Source organism: Sus scrofa, chromosome 2 (assembly GCF_054392235.1).
Source record: "Sus scrofa isolate SSC_HxYL_T2T_F1_AM1 chromosome 2, Sscrofa_HxYL_maternal_Yorkshire_Landrace_v2.0, whole genome shotgun sequence".
NCBI lineage: Eukaryota > Metazoa > Chordata > Mammalia > Artiodactyla > Suidae > Sus > Sus scrofa.
The window spans coordinates 143,599,365-143,623,751 of NC_139384.1; the positions used below are offsets into that span (position 1 = coordinate 143,599,365).

The 24,387-nt window shown below is 35.8% G+C and overlaps 1 long non-coding RNA gene across 4 annotated transcripts in view; it reads left to right on the top strand.

Moving 5' to 3' along the window:
• The window catches only part of LOC110259475 (uncharacterized), a 531,787-nt gene that overhangs the window by 253,154 nt on the left and 254,246 nt on the right, over positions 1-24,387 (top strand). Inside the window, exon 6 of one of the 4 annotated variants that reach the window (XR_014838780.1) lies at positions 2,605-4,383. The exons of the other annotated variants lie outside the window; for them this stretch is intronic. This is a non-coding gene — a long non-coding RNA (uncharacterized LOC110259475). Of the gene's footprint in view, positions 1-2,604; positions 4,384-24,387 lie in introns of those variants that run through there. 4 annotated transcript variants of the gene reach the window in all.

Genomic DNA, 24,387 nt, shown 5'->3' on the forward strand with positions numbered 1-24,387 from the left:
CTAAGCAGGGCAATCATAGTCTGATTTATATTTTAGGAGGATCCTTTTGGTTGCTTAGGGAAAATGTATAGGAGCAGGAATGAAAGTAATTGAAAATGGAGCATAACTTCATACAGTTCCATCAATGGGAGTAGAAATGGGATACAGATTTCCTGATTCTTGAAATCATGGAAACAGAATTTTAAACTAAGAATAACCTAGAGAAGCCTCCAATTCTCTGACCAAATGCTTTTCCTAAAAGCAACTCTCATTGTTGTTACGTTGTTTTACTGTTAAAGAAGTAGCTGTTCTATTTCATCTCCTGAAAAGGAAACCCTCAATGGTAATAAGGTAGTATATATGCCCCGAAGGTCAGGATCATAGCAGCAAAGGGAGTAGAATTTTAAAAATTATCAGTGGTGGTTTTTCATTTGCCTTTACAAGCTCATGACCTCAAGAATCATCTGTCCATCTGGATGGAGATTTGCATCTATAGAGAAAGAATGCAAAGTGAAAGCTTGGGCTGTACCTTGGCTTCCAACATTCAGAAACAGGATTTTGCAGATAAGCTAGTTTATTGGGAAATAATTGTTAAAAATCCTTGATTTCTTGCTTTGATACTTCAATAAAGGTTATGGTAGGCAAGAAAAGAAAATAAAGTTCGGGGGGAGACCACTCTTTTGGTTGTAATAAGGAAAAACATAGTCAGAGAGAAGAACAAAGAACATAGACTCATGCCTCAAATTCCCATAATCCAGATTTCAGCCTAGGGAGGGAAATGGGTTAGATAAGTGAGGGTAACTCAAAAGGTAGGGGATTAATTCTTCAACACACACACTACTTTTAGGGCCGTGGATACAAAACGTCTTATCACAGGCTGCTGCTGTCTCAACCAGGGGCACAGCCACACCTATTTAGCAGAACGAAGTGGTCAGAAAGAGATAGGGGACTTTCCATCACACTTGTTTGCCATGGACATAGAAGCAGTTGAGGTTCTGGCTGAAGCACTTACCAGAGTGTTTTTGTCTTGGGTGGAGGTGCCATGCAGGTGATATGACAGACCACTTTGAGACCATTGAAAGTTTCAGCCAGACTTCAGAAGTGCCGGTACCCCCAATGGGAACCGAGTCTGAGGCTGGCAGGTAACAACTACTGGGCTAAAAACCACAGAGCATGGGTCAGGACTGAGTGATGGTTATTCATCAGGATAAGCACATCCAGATGGGGTCTCATCCAGAAAACCAGAAAAATGCTGAGGGCATCATAACCAAGATTCAAGAGGCATCATACCTCTTTGAAACCATCTAGTGGGGATGATGAAGGGATTATCAAAGAATGGAAGAATTTTTGTCTAAAAGAGTCGGAACACTATCCAAAGCATCTTTTAAAATTGTTAGACCAGACTAAACTTGGACTTGTTTTAGATGGGGATTTTGTCCTCACTAACAAGAAGGTAGTGCCTTAAGAGAAAAGTCCGTAATGATTATTGACACAATAAATAAAGTACATCTTCTCTTCATATCTGAGGGGCAGCGTAAGTTACATGTCATAAAAGCACTGCACAGTTTACTCTGAGACTGAATGGACTGACGTCAGGTCTGTAACCTTAGGCACCACACCCCAAAGCCTATTTAACAGAAGGAAACAGAAGAGGGATGCATTATAGCCCAAGAGCTTTAGGAATACCTACCCTGGATTCATGGGAATACTGTCAATTAGATAGAGAGGCTTAGGCATGGGGTCAGGGGTTTAAAATAAATGTCTTTAAACACAAACATCTGGAAAGATATCAGATATATATCTAGAAGTGTCTGAAGCAGGAGGAGGTTCAGAAGAATTATTAGGAACCTTCCACGTGCCAGGCTGTGGGGATGCTTGGAGATTTGGAGGGATGGGGCATCCTGGGGGAGTCATCACAGAAACGCATGGTAGAAGGTGGCCACTGGCCATTCTCCAATTCCCCGAAACAGCCTTCTAGTGCCATAACCTAAGCCTGGGCCTCTCATCATGCAGACAATGGAGACACCACAGAGAAACAGATCTTTTTTACCTTTGGGAGAGCATAGAGGAGCAAGCGATGCCTGACTTCAGAATTGCTGTCACTTAACTCTCTCAGTTAGCTCCCTATCTGCCAATTAAAAACTATTATTAGATTGAAAGAAAAGTTTTATTCTAGAAGGTGGGTTAAAACGCATAAGATGTGAATTCCAGGTTAATTTAATGCATAAAGTGGGGGAAATCACACTGAAATATAATCAGTATATAAATGAATAAGCGTAAATGGGTTTATCAGACTGTCTCCCTTCATTGTGGTACAAAGAGTGAGGAGCATCAGAGGATGGTGGAAATCCTCCAGAGAAGAGATGGAGGGTGGTATCAAGAAAACAAAATAATTCAACTGTATTTTCTTTTCCAAGGCTATCCTCAGCTTACTTTTAGTTGAGCCAAAGCAAAAAGAAACTGCCAAAATCATGTATTTGGACAACTGGGCTTCACTTGATTGGTTTTGTTTTTTAACACTGAATCTCATCATCCAAAGGAAACTGTAATCCCAGAAAATTCACTCCTTAGCATAGCACTGTATTCAAAACTAATCCTTGAACTTCCTCTTTACTTTTTCCATAGCTGTCCTTGGTATAAAGTTTCTTGTCCAGTTTTGGAGAGTCATGTAAGGAGTTATCTCAAATTTAAATGATTTCACTGTCACAAAATCAGAGTACCCTGTGTTCCTCCATAAATATGAAAGAATGTATGTGGACCAAGGAGTTATGTGGAAGAAATGCCCATGGGATTCAAGTCAAGGCTTCTCACTAGAGAAAGAATGAAGAAATCCAAAACCATTTGGAGAAAGTACATCTTTCCAGTTTAGCTGAGATGAGTTCACAGCCTGGGAAGGAAACTTGGAATTTTCCTTTGATGTAGGGACTTCCATCTGTAACTTGTTTCATGTTGGGTAACATGTTTCCATAGGGTTGGGCTTTTTTGTCTTGCCCTGTCAGCCTTTCCTCTTCACCTGGGATTAGATCTCGAAAAATATGAAGAATAAGCTTGTCATTTCTAAGAAAAATGCTATAGCCACAAAGCAGAGAGTAAACAAAGATCTTTTATGAACAGAAAATGTCATGCTATCTGTGCCTTAAAGGATGATGGGCTATAATATATTAATTTTATTTAGTTTCCTTTAACATGTTCAACAGTATTAACATGTAAATTATTTATATTCATTTTTGTAATTTCCAATTTTTTATAACATACGTAGCTAGTATAATCAGAAAAACAATTATAGCATATCAAGGGAAAACAGAGAAAAGTATGACTATATGTCTATGAGAACTCAAATAAAAACATCACTCACACTAATTGTTAAGCAATAAATTCATGGTACCTTCCTGGCCCTGTGTATGGCTCCTCTTAATCTGCTTTTTGAAGACTTCTTAATGGATCCCAAAAGAGAAAGGAGATTTTAATTTTTTGTGTCTTTTTTTTTTTTTTTGTCTTTGTCTTTAGGGCTGCACCTGCGGCAATATGGAGGTTCCCACGCTAGGGGTCTAATCAGAACTATTGCTGCCAGCCTATACCAGAGCCACAGCAACGCCAGATCTGAACCGCATTTGTGACATACACCACAGCTCATGGCAACGCCGGGTCCTTAACCCACTGAGCGATGCCAGGGATCAAACCTACAACCTCATGGCTCCTAGTCAGATTTGTTTCTGCTGTGCCATGACAGGAACTCCAAAGGAGATTTTAAAAAGACAGGTTCATAAGGTGGTTTTGTAACTTTTAAATAGCTAACCATTATTTTCTGCCCATTTAACTCAAAATGATATGCATGTGGCCTGGTACTAGCACTAGGAAACCATGTCTAACTAAACTATACAGACTTGAAATTTCTCTTTAAAAATGTATGAACAGATGTTACTCTTCCCCAGGGTATTGGTTCCAGGCATTAACATGACCTAGGAACTATTAAAATGCTGATTTAACATTCTGTATAAAACATCTGTCGATAGATTTTTCAGGTATGAGCAGAGTGGAACACTCTGAACTGTACCTTACTATGCTCAGCAGTAGACAAAGATCATGCATTGTAAATGAAATCATAACTAGCAATGCCTATATGTTTTTTTTTTTAATTTTGTTGGAATATAGTTGACTTACAAAGTTGTGTTAATTTCGGACTTATAGCAAAGTAAGTCAGTTATACATCTACATATATCCATTTCTTTTCAGATTCTTTTCCCATGTAGGTTATTATACAATATTGAGTAAATTTCCCTGTGTTATACAGTAGGTCCTTGTTACCGGTCTGTTTTATGTATACCAGCATTTATGTGTCAATCCCAACCCCCTAATTTATCCCTCCCCATGTTGCCCCTTTGGTAAATATGTTTGGTTTTGAAATATTTGAGTCTGTTTCTGTTTTGTAAGTTCTATGGTATCATTTCTAATAGATTCCACATATTAGTGATCTCACATGATAATTGTATTTGTCTGACTTATTTCACTTAGTATGATAATTTCTAGGTCCATCCATGTTCTTCCAATGGCATTATTTCATGTTTTTTTATGGCTGAGTAATAGTCCATTGTGTGTGTGTGTGTGTGTGTGTGTGTGTGTGTGTGTGTGTGTGTGTATCACATCTTTTTTATGCAGTCCTCTGCTGGTGGACATTGAGGTTTGCAATGCCTACATATTTTTTAATGATAATATTTTAAATCCTAGAGGCATTCTCTACCTGGCGTATATCACTTTTAAAAAATGTGGAATGATGCTCTATAGTAATTAAAAAAACTAACTCAAAGCAGTTTTAAGTTTTGCTTTTTAAATTATTAAACTTTCTTTTTCTGAAATTTGCTGTCAGTATTTAAATTTAGATATATTACATTTTCCATGGGGAAAATTAGATAATGTTCTCTATCTAAAAGTTCAGTGTATTGATATAAAGTAAAAACTTCTTAAATAAATTTAATTACCTTATTGTTCATAAGATTATTGAAATTTCAAAGTGACTTTTTTTGTTGTTGTCTTTTGTCTTTTTAGGGCCACACACATGGCATATGGAGGTCCCCAGGCTAGGGGTCTAATCGGAGCTATTGCTGACAGCCTACGCCACAGCCACAGCAACACCAGATCCGAGCTGCATTTGCGACCTACGCCACAGCCACAGCAACACCAGATCCGAGCTGCATTTGCGACCTACACCACAGCTCATGGCGACACAGGATCTTTAACCCACCAAGTGAGGCCAGGGATCGAACCCGCAACCTCATGGTTCCTAGTCGGATTTGCTTCCGCTGCGCCACGACAGGAACTCCTCAACGTGACTTTTTTAAATTAAGACTAATGTACAAGCTAAATAATATGGGAAACATATGATTAGTTTAAACCTCATATTTTAAACTTCATAGCAAGAGTCAACTGTATTTTACCTTCTAAATAATATAATTAGTCATATTTGGGCATAATTTTGAAAAATAAATATTTTAGAATTATTTCACATCCAAATCCAAAGAATAGTTTACTTAACAGTGTTTTTCAAATCATAGTAGATCTTTTCAAAATACTTTAAAGATTCTAGTTGTGATAGAAGAAGTTCAAATTCATTTTTTAATTTAAGTTCCTATTGTGGCTCAGAGAGTTAAGAACCCAGCTAATATCCATGAGGATGCAGGTTTGATCCCTGGCTTTGCTCAATGGATTAAAAGATCCAGTGTTGCCACAAGCTGTGGTACAGGTCACAGATACAGCTTGGATCTGGCCTTGCTGTGGGTGTCTGTGGTGTAGGCTGACAGCCACAGCTCCATTTGGACCTCTGGCCTGGGAACTTACGTATGCCACAGGTGCAGCCCTAGAGAAACAATAAAACCTAACATTTTTTAGTTTAAAATATAAAGTTTATGATTTAATGCTTTAAGTAACACGAGAAGTTTATGGAAATATTTTGTAAATATTTAGGAATCTTAAATATATTTAAAACATGGGGGGGGAATAAATGAAAATTGACATATTTTTCTGCCGTTTAAACAATCAACCAGTCAGGTGTGGTTTTTTTTGTTGTTTTATTACAACCATCTCAAAAACACCTTGGCTTTTTTTAATGTATAAATTTTAGGAAGGTTTATTAAAGTTAATAAAATAGTACACTTCTTTTGGTTTGGTGGTTGTTATGAACCATACAAAAAAGGTAAATACCAATGGAAAAAAAATAGATTTTTTTGTTTTCCTGAATATCCCTTGATGACTGAAAGATGCATTTACCCCCGTGGTGGACACTTGAGAAACCAGATGTCAAACTGCTGTGACGTGGCTTGAATTCCATATAACATAAAACTGGAGAAAACTAGATTTCTCACTCCTGAGGTAACTGTCGTAATTCCTCTGAATGAGAAACTCGTTCTTGAGAATGGGACATAGTTTGCTAAATGGTTAGGAAAGAAGATCACTTATTTTAAGTGCCACCTAAATCCAGAGCCTAAATTCTATCCTATCCTAAATTCAGGATAGGGCAAAAGCACAGTTTTGAAGGAAATATTCACCATGTTGATTTCGATGCTGTATGTCATTGTGAAGCCACTCAGAATATTTCCACCCATATCTTTTGCTGACACTAATTAGTGATCGTCACACTTGCTTCAATAAAAAGTGAGGGAAGAGCTGATACCTTCTTTAGGATTTGCAGTTATATTTATTCTACTCTGTTGGATGAGTGGGGCATTCCTAAGAGGCTTCATGTATCCGCTTGACTTTCATCAAAGTAAGCACAAGCACACATTCTAAAACTTTGATAGATTCCTTCAAAATATTTCAGCTTTATCTCTAAAACAACAGAATGATGTAATAATATTTACCTCATAGAGTGAAGATTAAATGAAATGACTCAGTACCTGGCATAAAGACTCAATAACTGTTAAGGTGGATTTTTTTTTCTTTTTTCCATAAGAATTGGAGCACATGAAGGCTGACACTACCATATCTCAATGCCAAAACTGTGCCCTGAATTAACAGGCATTTGATTAGTGTTTTGCATTACTTAATAATATGGGGAAATTGTCTGGAGACAAGAAACCTCCATAAAGTAGTATATTTTCACTGTTTGCTCTCCTATTAAGTAGGACTCAGTGAACATTCTTTGGTTGAATTAGCAGTAATCTTTAAAGAAGTGAAATGATATATAGACTTTATTCATTACTCTGCCTCATAAATTTATAATAGTAATAATTTATAAGATTAACCTCATATTTTTCCTGGCTTCTAATATGTCAAGTGAATATACATGTTCCTGCTTTGTGTTTACAAATTGTGGATTTGTTTCTGAGGAATAAAAATGCTTCTGTAAAACGGATGGCATACCTATTTAGAGTTATGAACCCTAAATTCTACAACGAATTATTGCACAAGTATGTATAACTGTAAGAAGCAATCCCTGATTTATTAGGAGCAATTTCTCCTAGTGTGCCTCCACAGAGCTAAAAAATTTACTGCTCCCTAACCCCAGACATCAGTTTTCACACACTTGGTTGTTAGAGTTTTTCATAAGCTTGTGCTTTTTAAGGAAAAAAAGAAAGGAAGAAAGCACAAGGGGAGCAGTTTCTCCTTGATCAGTTTTTCTCAATATGTGTATAAGCCTAGGGATTTCTAGTGGATCTGTTTCAAGCCCTGGATTTTCTCTCTAACGAAATGCATTGATCTCTATGCATTCTCCAGGAGAGTAACATACTACCAAGTGGGATTATGTATGTCAAAATACAGGAGGGGAGAGTTAAAGAGAGGGAAAAATATTTTAAAACATAAAGAATTTAAAAATACAGTAGATCTTTGGTGGACAGACTATAATTTGCAATTCCAAATAAATCTGTAATTCATACTGTGCCTATACCTGACACACTAGTTTCTTTTTCTCCCTGTGATTAATTCTTCAAGCCTCTATTTTATCCAGATAACGTTCTACAATCTCTAATTCAACCCCACCATAGAGCATTTCTAGCTGCTAAGCTATCCTTGGAGAAGCATTGGCGTATAGCCAGACATCCCAAGCTATTCATCAATACTTAAACATTCATCTCTGTTCAGCTCTCCATGTCTTCGACCAACTCTCCAGCTTCCATTCTTCCTGAGTCTCCTTAAGTCTTCTTGCAACTTAGAGTGTATCTTCAGGTAATTCTGTGTTAACTCTACCTTCCTAATAGCACACCGGTTGTCTTGTACTACCTCTAACCAGAGTGTTTTCTGAAGACAAGACTTCCCTTTTATACCTCTCAAGTGGAGGCTGCTTTCCCCCACACCTTCAAGTTTTAAGTTAGGGTCATTTAAACGTAGGTCTGCATGGCACGTTCAAACCATTTCTCCCCCAACACCCTTCACATACATCATTTACTTGAAGCTTATTGTAAAAGTTTTTGCCACAAATTAAATGCTAGTTACTATATTTTCTGCTGACCTCCTGCTCACTCACCCTTTTCAATCACTGATGACTCTTTTGGCTTATTCTTTCTCATTACCTTATCCTTTCTTTCTACGTGGTAAATTGAACATTCACAAGGAGGACCCATCTGATAGCTAATCTCTCTTTTCTTAATTTCCCCTCAGTCAATGCTATTTTCTTTCTTACTTCACACCTAAGCCACTCACTTCTATGCTCATCTGTTTATCAACAACAGTATCTTGCTTTCAGGCACTCTCATTCTCTATTCTTATCCATCTAGCTCCCTTAATTAAGCAAAAGACATCAACTTTTTTTTTAATCAAGACTTCCGCTGATCCTGTCACTTTTTCACTATTCATAATGTCACATCCTGACATTTCTCCTTAACTAGCCTGTATTTCAGAGTCCATTATTTTAATGGATCTTTCTGAACAATTTAGCCTTTTCTCCTTGTCACTCTGTCTACCCTCCTTACTTTGTAACATCTCACTTCTAATTGAACCCAACAATCTGATTTCTCCATTCCTGTATCTGATTAATGATTAATGTGGACAAAACTACAGAAAACTGCTAACAGGTTTCACTGTAGATTTAGGAAAACAAATAATTACTCAGCACTGTTAACAAATCCCATCATATTCTCTCCAAACTTCTAAGCACCATCTTAATTCAATTTACCTAGTAATTTCATTTCAGTAATCTAAGATTAAATAGAAAGAATCAGGTGTGAGCTCCCTTATTTTTGATCCACAGATATATCATCCTTTTTGCATCCTTATCCACATTCTCTGCATTTCCCTAGTTGATTGCATCACATGTAGTTTGAAATCAATCTCTTTCTTACATCCCTTCTCAAGAAACTAATTTCCACAATTCTCCTTTCTAGCTGTACATCACATATCTCTCTGCTCTATTTTAAAACTCATTATTTGGTTCTACTGTCTTTCTTCTGTCTATGGGCCATTTTTTCATCTCTTTTTTATTACAAAATTTTCTTTAAAAAAGACTCTACAGTCACTTTTTCCAAGTATTTACCTCTTTTTTCTCAACCGTTCCAACTAGATTTTTACTCTTTTCATTCTGTGATTATCAAAGACCTTTTTGGTGCTGCAGTCACATTGGTCATTTTTCTGCTCTTATCTTACTCAAATTTAAAGTCACTCAATACAGATGATCACTCACTTTTTAAAACTTATTATAATTATTATTTGCTTTTTAGGGTTGCACCCACGGCACATGGAAATTCCCAGACTCAGGATCGAATTGGAGCTGTGGCTGCCGTCCTGCGCCACAGCCACAGCAATGCAGGATCTGAGCTACATCTGCGACCTACGCCACAGCTCCTAGCAACACCAGATCCCTGGCTTACTGAGTGAGGCCAGAGATTGAACCCACATCCTCATGGATACTAGTCAGATTCGTTTCCACTGCACCATGATAGGAACTCCCTCACTCACTTTTTTAAAATCAGTTTTTTTGGGTTGCTTTTCCCCAGGTTTCCTCCTATAAATTTCTCTTTCTTAGTCAAATTTCTCTTTCTTAGGACAAACCCACAATTAACATTATAGTGAGAAACCATAGCATCAATGGTGCAAAGCTGAAAGCCTTTCCTCAAAGATCTGGAACAACACAAGGATGTCCACTCTCATCAGTTTTATTCAACACAATTTTGGAAGTGCTGGCCACAGAAGTCAGAGAAGAAAAGAAATAAAAAGAATCCAGATTAGAAAAGACAAATTAAAATTGTCACTGTTTTCAGATGACATGGTACCATACATAGAAAATCTAAAAAATTCTATCAGAATGCAAATCAAAACTACCACTAGATACCACCTCACACCAGTCAGAATGGCCATCATTAATAAGTCCACAAATAACAAATGTTGGAGGGGTTGTGGAGAAAAGGGAACCCTCCTGCACTGTTGGTGGGAATGTAAACTGGTACAGCCACTATGGAGAAACCTTAGAAATCTATACATAGAACTTCCATATGACCCCACAATCCCACTCTTGGGCATGTATCCGGACAAAACTCTACTTAAAAGAGACACATGCACCCGCATGTTCATTGCAGCCCTATTCACAATAGCCAGGACATGGAAACAACCCAAATGTCCATCGACAGATGATTGGATTCGGAAGAGGTGGTATATATACACAGTGGAATACTACTCAGCCATAAAAAAGAATGACATAATGCCATTTGCAGCAACATGGATGGAACTAGAGACTCTCATCCTGAGTGAAATGAGCCAGAAAGACAAAGACAAATACCATATGATATCACTTATAACTGGAATCTAATACCCAGCACAAATGAACATCTCCTCAGAAAAGAAAATCATGGACTTGGAGAAGAGACTTGTGGCTGCCTGATGGGAGGGGGAGGGAGTGGGAGGGATCGGGAGCTTGGGTTTATCAGACACAACTTAGAATAGATTTACAAGGAGATCCTGCTGAGTAGCATTGAGAACTATGTCTAGATACTCATGTTGCAACAGAACAAAGGGTGGGGAAAAAACAAATGTAATGTATACATGTAAGGATAACTTGATCCCCTTGCTGTACAGTGGGAAATTAAAATAAAAAAATTCTATCAGAAAACTGCTAGAGCTCATCAACGGATTCAGTAAAATTGCAGAATACAAAATTAATATACAGGTATCTATTGCATTTCTATAACTAACAACGAAAGATCAGAAAGGGAAATTAAGGAAACAATCCTACTCATCATCTGACATCAAAAAGAATAAAGTGCCTAGGAATAAACTTACCCATGGAGGCAAAATACCTGTACTCTGAAAACTATAAGATGCTGACAAAATAAATCAAAGATGACACAAACAGATGGAAAGATATACACCATGGTCTTGGAATAGAAGAATCAATATTTTCAAATTAACTGTTATACCTAAGGCTATCTACAGATTTAATGCAAGCCCTATCAAATTACCAATGACATTTTTCAGAGAACTAGAACAAAAAATTGTAAAAATTGTATAAAAACACAAAAGATCCCAAATAGCCAAAGCAATCCTGAGAAAGAAAAGCAGAGCTGGAGTAATCAGGCCCTCTGACTTCAGACTATACTAGAAGGTTATAGTCATTAAAATAGTATGGTACTAGCACAAAAAAAGAAATATAAATCAATGGTACAGGATAGAAATCCCAGAAATAAACCTATGCACCTATGACCAATTAATTTATGACAAAGGGGTCAAGAATATACAATTGAGAAAAATTCTCTTTAGTAAGTGGTGCTGGGAAAACTGGATAGCTGTATGTAAAAAAAAAAAAGAGAGAAATGAGAACATTCTTTAACATCACATATAAAAATGAACTCAAAATGGATTAAAGATCTAAATGTACAACCAGTTTTATCAAACTTCCAGAGAAAAATATAGGTAAAATATTTGATATAAGTAGCAGGAGTATCTTTTTGGATCTACCTCCTAGAGTAATGAAAATAAAACAAAAATAAACAAATGGGAACTTACTAAATTTAAAAGCTTTTTACAGCAAAGGAAATAACAAAATGAAAAAAAATCCACAGAAGGGGAGAAAATGTTTGTAAACAAAGCAGCTAAAAAGGGATTGATCTCCAAAATGTAAAAACAACTCATGCAGATCAACATCAAAAAAATACGCCAATCAAAAAATGGGCAGAAGATTAAAATAGACATTTCTTCAGAGAAGATATACATATGCCCCCCCAAAAAAGATGAAAAGATGTTCGAATCACTAAATATTAGAGAAGTACAAATCAAAACTGCAGTGAGGTATCACCTCATACCGGTCATAATGGCCATCATCTAAAAGTTTCCAAACATTAAATGCTAGAGAGGGTGCAGAGAAAAATGAACCCCTCCTACACTGTTGGTGGAAATGTGAAGTGGTGCAACCACCGTGGAGAACAGTATGGAGGTTCCTTAGAAAACTAAATATAGAACTGCCATATGATCCAACAATCCCTCTCTGGGGCCTATTTCTGGAGAAAAACGTAATTTGAAAAGATACATGCTCCCCAATGTTCATTGCAATGCTACTGGCAATAAACAAGATGTAGAAGCCACCTGATGTCCATCAACAGAGAAATGGATCAAGATATGATAGACATAGACAATGGAATATTAGTCAGTCATAAAAAAGAATGAAATAATGCCATCTGCAATATAGATGGACTTAGAGATTATTATACCAAGTGAAGTAAGTCAGAGAAAGACAAACATCATGTGATATCATTTATATGTGGAATCTAAAAAAAGATACAAGCAAAATTATTTATAAAACAGAGATTCACAGACTTTGAAAACACACTTATAGTTACCTAAGTAGAAAAGTGGGGAGGCAGGGAGAGAGACAGACGAGGGGGTTGGAATTGGCATATGCACAGTATTGTGTATGGAATGGATGATATATGAGGAACTTGTGTTTAATCACAGGGAACTCAATACTCTGTGATAACCTACATGGGAAGAGAATCTGAAAAAGAATGGACATATGTAAATGTATAACTGAATCACTTTGCTATACAGCAGAAATTAACACAACATTGTAAATCAACTATACTTCAATAAAATTTTTAATAAGAATTTTTTTAAAGGACCACACAAATATTTTCTGTACATATTCTTAAAACATCATGCTTTCAGGGAGTTCCCGTCGTGGCGCAGTGGTTAACGAATCCGACTAGGAATCATGAGGTTGCGGGTTCGGTCCCTGCCCTTGCTCAGTGGGTTAACGATCCGGCGTTGCCGTGAGCTGTGGTGTAGGTTGCAGACGCGGCTCAGATCCCACGTTGCTGTGTCTCTGGCATAGGCCGGTGGCTACAGCTCTGATTGGACCCCTAGCCCGGGAACCTCCATATGCCCAAAGAAATAGCAAAAAAAGACAAAAAAAAAAAAAGATTCATGCTTTCAGTGAAACAAAACCTCCATTTGTAGCAAATAGAATAATAAAAATGGACCTAGTACATTAATTCATTCCTTAAGTCTTTCGTGTTCTATACCAAATGCCCCTTGAGAACAGTATTTGGAGAAGACCATCTTCTAAAGTTTTTTATAAAAATTATCCTTTGCTGTTGGCATCATCTAATAAATCTTATTTAACATGTGGCTATGTTACTGAAATATACTAAAATGCTGATATTACAATATAAGAAAGATTGGCAGGTGCTTAACATCCGTCTGAAACTGACATGAACAAAATGAATAATAGCTTTTGCCTTTGTTTGAAGCAGTTTCTTATAACTTTTCTAAAAAACTGGGCTTGCATTCTACACAGGTCATGTTTCTATTGATTGCCTTGTCATAGACCAAGCGGTGATGAGGGTACCTACCTGATTATTAGCCATCTAAATGGCTGGTGGCATTTCTGAGCATGTCTGATGCAGAATGAAACACTTCTAGCTCTTTAGTTCTCTGAGAGCTTTGCCCTGAAAATGCCTTGGGACAGAAAGACATGAGGCCAAGGCAAAGATAAAAATTGAGGTGGTAATTGACCTTTTGGGAAAATTAATGCTGCCATGCCAGTAGACTGATTTTGTTTCTCCTAGACTTCAAATAGGTCCTGAAACCCAGTTCCAAGAGTATATTTTTGTTGTACTCAAAGGAAATCATTGAAATGTCAGGTCAGTAAATGTCACGTGACTAATTTGTCTGGATGTGGCTGTGAAATTCTTTGAAATTGAATTCCAAGAATTGTTAGATTGAACTGAATTGTCATGAGGATATTTAAGTTGTTATTACTGAAATACATTTTCCATTATGTATACTTTTTTAATAATAAGGTCCCAATTTATCGCATTATGTTAGCCTTCTTTTTTGTAAGGGGATAAAATTTTAGTATCACTGGCAATAGACATTGTCAACTAAGAAGAGCATTTTTACCCTCAGTTATTGGCAAAAAAAAAAATGCATTCATGGTATAGTTTTTATTTATAGTTCTTATAGTTAATCAGTAGATTAACTGAGCTAATACTGAAAGCATACAATTCTGATACTAACACTATTATAGATGTATATATTATATATTATAGATGTACTGTTATAGAATATTAGTAATATTATAAACTATTTTCCTTAGTAATAGAACATCTTTATCCTCACCATTAATGTGCAGATAAAATATATTGTTATATATATACATATATATAATGTACAATATTAGGTTAGTAGAAAAAGGCTTAGAATTCAGGGTTAAATAGCTTTACAGGAGTTCCCGTTGTGGCACAGCAGAAACAAATCCAACTAGTATCCATAAGGATGCGGATTCCATCCCCGGCCTCAGTCAGTGGATCAGGGATCCAGTGTTGCCATGAGCTGTGGTGTAGGTCACAGACGTGACTAGGATCCTGCATGGCTGTGGCTGTAGTGTAGGCTGGCAGCTGTGGTTCCAATTCAGCCCCTAGCCTGGAAACTTCCATTTGCTGCAGGTGTGGCCCTAAAAAGACAAAAAAAAATTAGCTTTGCAAATAAATTTTTTGGTATTTTCAAATTAGGATAAATGTTATGATACAATGAAATGCTCAGATCTTTAATGTACCATTTAGTCTATTTTGATGAATGCATATCAATACACATAACATTTTCATAATCTTAGAAATTCCCTCTGTCCCTTTCATTCCCCCCCAGGAACAGCCACTGATTTAATTGCTAGCTCTTTACACTAGTTTTTGTTTTTGTTTTTATAGGCCGCTATCATCATAGGGAATTTTTTTAAATTAATGAATTTTATTACATTTATAGGTAATGTAAGAACAACAACAATCCTCAATCCTCACAACCAAATTTTACAGCATTTCCATCCCAAACCCTTAGCTCATCCCCCAACCCTACAACCTGTCTCATTTCGAAAGCATAAGTTTTTCAAAGTCTGTGAGTTAGTATCTGTTCTGCAAAGAAGTGCATTGTGTCCTTTTTTTAGATTCCACATGTAAGTGATAGTGTTTGATGTTGGTGTCTCACCGTCTGACTGACTTCACTTAGCATGATGATTTCTAGGTCCATCCATGTTGCTAAAAATGCCGGTATTGCTTTCTTTTTACTGGCTGAGTAATATTCCATTGTGTATATGTACCACTTCTTTATCCACTCCTCTATTAATGGACATTTAGGTTGTTTCCATGTCTTGGCTATTGTATATAGTGCTCCAATGAACATTGGAAGACATGTTTCTTATCGAGTCATGGTTTTCTCTGGATAGATGCCCAGCAGTAGGATTGCTGGATCACATGGTAATTCTATATTAGTTTTCTGAGGAATCCCCATACTGTTTTCCACAGTGGTTGCACCAATGTACATTCCCACCAACTGTATAATAGGGCTCCTTTTTCTCCACACCCTCTCCAGCACTTATTGTTTATAGACCTTTTGATGATGGCCATTCTGGCTGGTGTGAGGTGCTACCTCATAGTGATTTTGAGATGCAGTTCTCTAATAATTAGTGATGTTGAACATCTTTTCATGTGTTTTTTGTATTTATGTATGTCTTCTTTGGAGAATTGTCTGTTTAGATCTTCTGCCCATTTTTTGATGGGGTTGTTTGTTTTTTTGGTATTGAGCTGCAGAAGGTGATTATAAATTTTGGAGATTAATCCCTTCTCAGTCACTTCATTTGCAGATATTTTCTGCCATTCTGCGGGTTATGTTTTTGGGTTTTTTTAGGGTTTCCTTTGCTGTGCAGAAACTTTTAAGTTTAATTAAGGCCCATTTGTTTATTTTTGTTCTTATTGTCATTACTCTAAGAGGTGGATCTGAGAAGATATTGCTGTGGTTTATTGGTTTTGTTTATTCTAGAATTCATGGAGTCGGAATCATATATATGTACTTTTCCATGTCTACTTATTTCATTTAGCATACTATTTTCATAATTCATCTATGTTTTTGTGTGTTTCAGTAATCCATTCTTTTTTATTATTGAAAATTATTCCATTATAGGAATATGCTATAGTTTTTTTTTAAGTCCATTCTCTTATTGGTGGTCATCTGGGTTATTTCCAGTTTATGGTTATTATTAATAAAGTTGCTATGAATATTAATGCAGAAGCTATTTTGTGGATACATGTTTTCATTTCTCTTAGGTAAAAAGTTAGAAGTGGGATAGTTAAAAGAGTGCCAAATCAGAGGATAAATGTATGTTTAACTTTTTGAGAAAATTTCAAATGATTTTTTAAAGACGTATAGCAATTTTCCTCTGATCTGCAGTGCATGAGCACTTGCTCTATGCCATTTCAACATTGGCGTTGTCACCCCTTTTCATGTATAGCCATTCTAGTGGATATGCAATGGTGTCTCATTGTGGTTTTAACGCATGTTTCTCTAATGACTAAAAATTTAGAACTTTCAAAATAAATTATCGCATTCTTGATATTTCCATATCACCTTTGGTGAGGTGTTTAAGTCATTCGCTGATTTTTAAAGTGGGCTGCTTGTCTTTTTATTAGGTGATTGCAGGTGTTCTTTATATTCTGCGTGTAACTCCTTTGCCAATTTTATGTGCTGTGGATATTTTCTTCAGTTTGTAACTTTTTATTGATTAATTGATAGTGTTTTCTTTAAAAGAGCAAAAATTTTTAGTTTTTTCCATACAGTTTTCATGAATTTTAAAAATCAATTCCTGTTCTTTTATGGTTTATGCTTTATTTATCCTTGCCAAAAATCTTTACCCATTTCAAGGTTACAAAATTTTTCACCTATATTTTCTACTAATAGCTTTATTGTTATTGTTTATGTATATTAATCTGTTATTCATGTTGATTTGATTTTGAGTATGGTATGAGGTGAGTATGAAAGATCATTAATCCCAAATGGATATTTAGCTGTTTCTACACCATTTGTTGAAGAGATTTACCTTTCTCCATTAATTTTAGTGCTCTTTTCACATATCAAGGCTCTGTTTCTAGACTATTCAATTCCATTGACCTATTTAATCTACCCTTTTGCCAATACCATACTCTTGGTAACTGTTGTTTTATCATAAGTCTTAAAGTTAGGTAGCTTAAGTCCTCTTATCTTTATATTTTTTGAGGCCTGTTTCAGGCTATTTTTTCCCATTTTTTTCATTTTATTTTAGTGTAATTGAAAAAATATAGCTATTTAAAGTGTATGTTGTGATGATTTGACACCACATACTTTGTGAATGGATTCCCCCATCTAGTTAATTAACACACATCACATATTTATCTCTGTATTTATCTTCAGATGATATAAATGTGTATGTAAAGTCAAATGCCTTTGTCTGCTATTAATGAAGTGATTATATATTTTTTCTTATTGTCAGTGTAGTGGTAGTCAGTTACATTCATTGATTTGATATGTTAAATTAAGCTTTAATTCCCAGAAAACACATAAATTGATTATGCTGGTTTTTTAATACATGGATGAATTTAATTTAGTAATATTTTGTTAAACATTTTTCATTTATGTTCATGAGGAATATTGGTTGAAATTTTTCTTCTCTTACAGTATCCTTCTCTTCTTTGGGATCAAGTGTACAGTTGCCTCATAAAGTATGATCAGAAGAGTTTACTATTCTGTTTTATAGAATCGATATTGTTTACTTTTATATTTTATGGAATTCATGAGGTAGCCATCTAAGCCTAGAATTTTCTGTTAGGTTTTTAATTATGAATTGAATTTTTAACAGCTATAAAGCATTTATATTTTCTATTTCCTTATAATTTTCAAAAAATGTCCAATTTCATGTAATTTGTTGAATTCATTGTATAATTTTTATAATATCCCCTTAATTTATTTCTATCTGGAGGATAAGGGGAGAAGTCCCATCTTTTATTCTTGACAATGGTTTTTCTCCTTTTTTTTTTCCTTCATCAATGCTGCTAAGATTCTATCGGTTTTGTTAATCTTTTTGAGGAACCAACTCTGGTTTTGATTATTATCTCTGTTATTGATATTTCCTTTATTTATACTCTAATTGTTTACTTTGTTTTGGTTGATTTGGGTTTATTCATTCTTTTTCTAGTTCCTTAAAGTAGAATCAGAAGACACTGACATTACACCTTTATTCTTTTAAAAATGTAGACATGTAAAGCTCTCAGTTTGCCTTTAATATGTGGTTTTGGTTTCTACCGTGTATTTCACTATGTTGTATTATCATTCAGTTTGAAATACCTTCTAATTTTTTTGTGCTGTGAGCCTTGGGTTATTTAGTTGTGTATTTATAATTTCCAAATACTTGGAAGACTTTCTAGGTTTGTTGTTGTTATTGATTTCATGATTAATACCATTGTGATCAGAAAATATATTAGGAGTTCCCATCTTGGCTCAGTGGTTAACAAATCCGACTAGGAACCATGAGGTTGTGGGTTCGATCCCTGGCCTTGCCCAGTGAGTTAAGGATCTGGTGTTGCTGTGAGCTGTGGTGTAGGTCACCATCGTGGCTCGGATCCCACATTGCTGTGGCTCTAGAGTAGGCTGGCAGCTACAACTCCAATTAGACACCTAGCCTAGGAACCTCCATATGCCGTGGTGCAGCCCTAGAAAAGACAAAAAGACAAAAAAAAAAAAAAAAAAAAAAATATGTATAATTCTGACTCTTTTAAATTTATTGAAGCCTGTTTTATAACCCAAAACATGGTTTATTTGCTAGAGCATTGTTCCTGTAGAATACAGTGTTCTGTTAATATTAGGTCTAGTTGATCAAGAGCATTTTTTTTTTTTTTGCTATTTCTTGGGCCGCGCCTGTGGCATATGGAGGTTCCCAGGCTAGGGGTCTAATCGGAGCTGTGGCCACCAGCCTACGCCAGAGCCACAGCAACACAGGATCCGAGCCACGTCTGCAACCTACACCACAGCTCGCGGCGACGCTAGATCGTTAACCCACTGAACAAGGGCAGGGACCGAACCTGCAACCTCATGGTTCCTAGTCGGATTAGTTAACCACTGCGCCACGACGGGAACTCCAAGCATTCTTATGATATTTTGTATCCGTGGTGGTTCTTCTCCCACTGGTTCCTCTTATTACTGAAAGAGGAATATTAAAATTTCCAACTGTGATTGGTGACTTATCTGTATTTCGCTATAGTGTTCTCCCCTGCAACTACCACCCTTGGAATTTTGATATTAAATACATACACAATTGTATTTTTGCACCATTTTGATTAATTAACACTTTTATTATGATGACAGCCTCCTGTTTCTAGTAATGCTGTTTATCTTGGATGCTCTCTGGGTCCTTATCTGTTATTAATATGGCCACACCAACTTTATTATGCATAACAAGGACAGGGTAAATAGTTTTATATCTTTCAAAATTTTAACCTCTGTGTATCCTCATTTTAAAATTGTGCTTATTATAAATAATATATAATTGGGTCTTGAATTTTTTTCTAGTTTGATATTCTGTCTTTTAATTGGACGATTTAGTCCATTTATACTTTACTTAATATTATTGTAGAACAGCTTGATTTCTATTTGTCCCATATGCTCTTCATTTCTTTCTTCTTCCTCATCTAACATTTTTTGTGTAAATCAAGTATTTTTTAGTGTTTTGTTTTACCTCTTTTTTAATGCCTCTTAATATTATTTTAATCATCTTGCAAAGACTCTTCAAAAGTAATTTATTATAGAAATAATTTTTCAGTTTCTTCTGATGTTAATTCTATATTTTTAGGGCCATTACCTTTTTCTTCTCTTTCTTTTTATATTTAGAACTTTGCCTCGAGGTATTTTTTAATTCCCCTTTTGATTTCCTCATTAGCCCATTGGTTTTTTTAGCAGCATATTGTTTAGTCTCCATGTAGTCAGTTTTTTCTCATTTCTTTTCCTGTGGTTGATTTCTAGTTTCATGCCATTGTTGTGCCCCAGTATGTGGTCATTCCTTGAGAATGTTCCATGTGCACTTGAAAAGAATGTATATTCTGATTTTTTTTGGATGTAAAACTTTAGATCACAGAAAGCATTGTCTGTAACAGAGACTCCCAGACGGTTCTATTTGTAACCTCGGATGTCCTCTCTTCCCAGTTTTCAAAATATGTGTTCCCGCTAATGAAAGAAAAAAAAAATGGCTGACTATGGGGTGGGAATATGGAGATGGATATAGGACAGCAATAAATGTAAAACAGAAACTTTGCTATTTTGTTCAGACTTCTTTGCTAAGATAACTCAACCTTGTTAGCAGCTTTATAGAATAGATTAAGGACAGGAATAACTTCAAATTTATTTATGAGTTGGGATTTGAAATGTGCCCTTAAAATAAGAACCTAACTTGATTCACCTGTATTATTAAAAAACAAAAACAGCTTAATGATATAAAAATGTGAAAACCTACCAAGACGTAGTAGAATTCCATTTTCATTTTTCATAAAATATCAAGTTGAAAATTCAACAGAGTCAGAGCCTCTCATCTCCGTCAATTTTTAATGCTTTAACAAAACTACACCTTTTCATTTTTGAGTTCATATACTGCTTATGCCCTATGCATGTTAAGTTACTAACAAAGAAAAATACAGGTGTTTGTATTATAACTTTTGTCTCAGGGATTTCTAATAACAGTTTGTATATTTGCATGCTAAATAAGTCATTCCTTATGTCTTTTGTTTTTTATTGTTGAAGGTATTCAGTGACCACTAAGGTAAATTTTTTATAAATATGTTAGATCACATTTTAAAAATGTAAATCCCAGAGGACATGCTATTGACTTTCTCAGCAGAAGTCACTGCTTTGCAGTATGTGTTTTAGGAGATTACTCTTCAGTGGGACCTGGATATGCCCATTTTATATCAGTTCTGCTACATATATAAATGTTCTGATAAGACTGAATATAGACCTCTTTTAAAAATGGTTTTATACCTCTTTTTATTATGGGAAGAATATAATTTTTTCTCTCTGGGTCAATAGTGGCACAGGCTGTTGTGGAGGGGAAAAAACCTATGTCCCTTATGTAGCGTGAGAAGCATTGCCATGTATCTCAGAAAACTGTAAAATCTCTGTATTTAATGAAAGCTTTGTACAGTCAAGTTAAATACAGAGAATGATTTATTTTTCTTCTTTTCTCTAGCTAGTGTTACCTCTTCTTCATATTAAAGTTGTAATTTTAAAAAGTGAAAATAATAATCCATTTAGTTGTATATTAATGCTTTTTTCCACAAAAAAATAAAAGTTTTTTATGTGAAGGTCTTTTTATCAGTTCTGACTTTTTGTCAGATGGGTCTCATTTCTAAGCTTTTCCTTCATTGGAAGCTTTCAAAATAAATTAAGGCACTTTGGTCACTGGCTTTGGAAATTGTCATCCCCAGTTACTTATGAAGGGCAGTGTAACCTTTGGCAAGTTGCTGTCTTTTTGACCCTGTTTCCTCATCTCTCTAAAAAAAGGAAGATTAATAGAATGCTTTCATAAGTCATAATATTATAGAAATAAATATTTATATAGTTAAGCGCTTTGATAGAGAACAAAGAAAGATGCTAAGAAATACCAACTTCTGGAATTATTTTATCTTGTTCAGTACCTAAATCAGAAAGATTAAATAATGATTTCCATGACAGCTCTTCATCTCAGTAAGTGCTGTATGGATTAGGATGAAACTTGTATGAATTTAGTTGTTAATTGCTACACGTGGTTGAATACAAAATGGAAGTTTTTACAAAGCTATGCAAAGGCGTAAGTAGAAAGAATCTTATGCCTTTGCATAGCTTTACAAAGCTTACAAATCTTTCCTAAACATATTTTTAGTTCAAATTAGTAGTATATTTATTTGGATATTTGTACTAGTTCTCCTTTAGGTAGAGGGTAGGTTTAATGCTTTACCTGTTTTTGTTTGTAGTATTTTCAAATTTGGTATAGACTTTAAAGTATTTGATCTTGCTAAAGTGAGGCAAATTAATTTTGAAGTATATCATTGTTATTTCTAAATAATCTCTATTCAAGGAGTTACCGTTGTGGTACAGCGGAAAGGAATCCGACTAGGAACCATGAGGTTGAGGGTTCGACCCCTGGCCTCACTCAGTGGGTTAAGGATCCGGTGTCACCGTGAGCTGTGGTGTAGGTTGCAGATGCGGCTTGGATCCTGCATTGCTATGGCTGTGGTGTAGGACAGTAGCTGTAGCTCTGATTAGACCCCTAGCCTGGGGACCTCCATATGGAGCAGGTGAGGCCCTAAAAGAACAAAAGTCAAAAATAATAATAATAATAATAGTAATAATCTTTGTTCAATTTTCTGGGTGAGATACTTGCTACTCACTGTAATCTAGCAGCATGAGTAGGACTGGACAGTCTCCTCACAGAGAGATCTCCTAAACTTTCAAGGAGTGTTAGATGATTAAGTTTTTAAATGTGCAGTAAATACTTAAAAATTAAAACTCTATAAAACTGTTAATAAAATTTTATTTTAAACTGATTTTTAAATTGTAGAAATAATGACTATCATACAGAAATATTGCAGAAGCACATAGAGTAGGAAATAAATATTTCTCCTCACAAGTAAATATCCTTGAGCATGCATGCTGACACTGGGTATGTGTAATTCTATGGGAAGTTGACTGTGGTAGAGGCAGCTAGCTGTTCTAATATTTATTTTCCTCTTCTGTTATCTTAGGACTTTTAGTGGAGCATATAACTGGCAGGAATAAAGACTTCATTTCTCAGACTGCTTTATGTCTTGGTGTGCCATTGTAACTAGATTATGGACAGTAGATTATAAATAGAAGTGTCTTTTTGGCAAATTTAGATGACTTTCCTGAGATGAAATAGATAAAAAGAGAGAGATGTCTTCCTCTGTCATGATTCCTGAAACATGGGTGGTTCTTTGGTCCAAAGAATAAGGATCACACTTTAGAGGAGAGTTGGTTAGGACTTGGGTCTCTCAGAACATCATGAGGTGGAGCCACTTCAGCAGCCAAGCAGCACTTGGCTTGCTAACATCCAAACCAATGTATGAGAAAGAAAAAAACTTCTTTATTTTTTTTTTTAAATCACATTCTTTCTTTTCTCATTTGAATCTGAGAAATGAGAAAAGTGGAAATTTTGAGTCCAAATGACTGTAATTGAAATTTTTGATGAGTTCCCGTTGTGGCGCAGTGGTTAACGAATCAGACTAGGAACCATGAGATTGCAGATTTGATCCCTGGCCTCACTCAGTGGGTTGAGGATCCGGCGTTGCGGTGAGCTGTGGTGTAAGTCACAGACGCGGCTCGGGTCCTGCGTTGCTGTGGCTCTGACGTAGGCCAGTAGCTACAGGTCTGATTAGACCCCTAGCCTGGGAACCTCCATATGCTGCAGGAGCGGCCCTAGGAAAGGCAAAAAAAGACAAAAAAAGACAAAAAAAAAAAGAAGAAATTTTTGACAGGTACATCCAAAATTTCCTTATAAAAGTTTTCTCAATTCACACTGTACCAACAGGTGTATGCAAATGCTTTCTCACCATATCTATTATCAACATTTTAAATATTTCTTATATAATACATTATTAATGTATTCTCTTTTTTCCTTATTGCCCTCCATGTCCCTTTTTAGTTTTTCTCTTGAGATTCTCTGATTTTGGCTCTACCTCTCTTGGCACTTCTTTGGCCTCCCCCCATCTCTAGCCCTTTCCTAGGCCTTCTCTTTTCTTCAAAGGACAGAGGCTGGAGTATTAATTTTCCTCTCCCAAAGACATTGCATCTTGGATCTGCTCCCCTAAGCTAGACCTAGCTGTTGTCAACTCTGAAAGGAGTGCATCATATTGAACAGTGGTGTTCTTACTGAGCTATAACCACTCACTCTTGCATATCCTTTTGATTTCCAAAATAAAAGTAATTATGAAAAACGCATGCAAAATGTTTTTAAATTGTAATGGTCTTTGTGAAGCTAAGGTAATCATACTACATTTATTTATTTATTTATATTTTTAAAATTTTCTTATGGCTGCACTCCCAACATATGGACGTTCCCAGGCCAGGGACTGAATCCAAGCTGCAGCTGTGACCTACGCAGCAACTGTAGTAAGACTGGATGTTTTAACCCATGCATTGAACCTGAGTCTCTGCAGT